A 1484-nucleotide genomic window follows, 5' to 3' on the forward strand; every position below is an offset into this window, starting at 1 on the left:
TTATGTTATTTTCCAGTAGAAATGGACGAAACTCATTGGACTGAAAAAACTCATTGGACGACAAAATAGATCTGCACCCCAATTGTGTAAGAATAACCATTTCATGGCTATCGCAATCGTCAAGAAATTCTGCCATTTGATTGGTTGATTGGCTGTTTACATTTTTTCACAGCCAATCAAAGGGCAGATTTCTTGACGATTGCGATAGCCATGAAATGGTTATTCTTACACAATTGGGGGGCTGAGCCCCGGAAGCCCTCCCACCTATCATGACGTTTTACATGAGTAGGTACATGAAAAAAGTTTATCAATCCGTTGCGCCAACAATCTTTTATCTAAATAATAATATAACGCATAAAAATTGACCTATAGAGTTAAAATGACGTATAAGGAGTCATTTTGTACGGACTATAATATATTGAATATTATTCTATATCGAGGAATATTTTATAAGAGTAGGTACGTCAAAAAACCGGTCAAGTGCGAGTTGCACTCGCACACAAAGGGTTTCGTACCACCGTACAAGAAATAACACTTTAAATTTTTTGAATTTTTCATTATTTGTTGTTATAGCGACAATAGAAATAATATACATTCTGTAAAAAAATCAGCTCTACCTATTATGGTTCATGTTGAGATACACGGACAGACAGACGGATAGACAGACGTACGGATGGACAGCGGAGGAGGCTTAGTAATAGGGTCCCGTTGGCATCCTTCGGGTAAGGAAACCTCATGTTATCTCAATCGAAAAGAAGTTGAAACGTCGATTAAAATATTTATTACTTTTGCCCGTGACTTTGTCAACGTGGCTTTCTAGGTTTTTTTAAAAATCCCCGTCCGTTAATACGTCATAATGACATTTCGGCTTTATAGAGCGTTGTTTCTGTCACACATATCTATGACGTTTTGTTGGTCTCAACGACAGAGTCAGTGCTCTAAAAATCTACTATCTCCTTCTAAAGGTCGATGTACATTACTTTCTGCCACGTACTGTAAGTGGATGGGTATAAAATAATTTCGATTTATAATATTAGTATGGAAATGGATGGATGGAAATTTAGTATGGAATGTGATGTATCTCAAAAATAATAACTAGACTGTGGGTACAGCTTTGCCTTTATCAGGTGTCCCACGATTAAATAGCTTTTTATATTTTTAACTATTTTACCACAGAGATAGCCTACATGTAAGTAATTGCAGCTTGCAGCAAATAGATATAGGTATAGTCCGCGACAGGTTAAGATGGCAATGGGGTATGAAGTGGGGTACGCCACGCACGTCACCCGCACTGAGTTAGCGCGGGGGCTGTGTGGGTGTGCGGGGTGTTCCCTCCCCGATTGTCATTTCAACCTGTCGCGTACTATTTCCCTTATCTGTGTAGTCACCTTTTTAAAATTGGTCTACGGGAAAATAAAATTTTCACGTGGACAAAGTCACGGTACTTAAATAGGTAAGGTCGGTCTATCAACAAAATAAATACA

The sequence above is a fragment of the Maniola hyperantus genome, chromosome 8, assembly GCF_902806685.2.
Source record: "Maniola hyperantus chromosome 8, iAphHyp1.2, whole genome shotgun sequence".
In the NCBI taxonomy this organism is placed as follows: domain Eukaryota; kingdom Metazoa; phylum Arthropoda; class Insecta; order Lepidoptera; family Nymphalidae; genus Maniola; species Maniola hyperantus.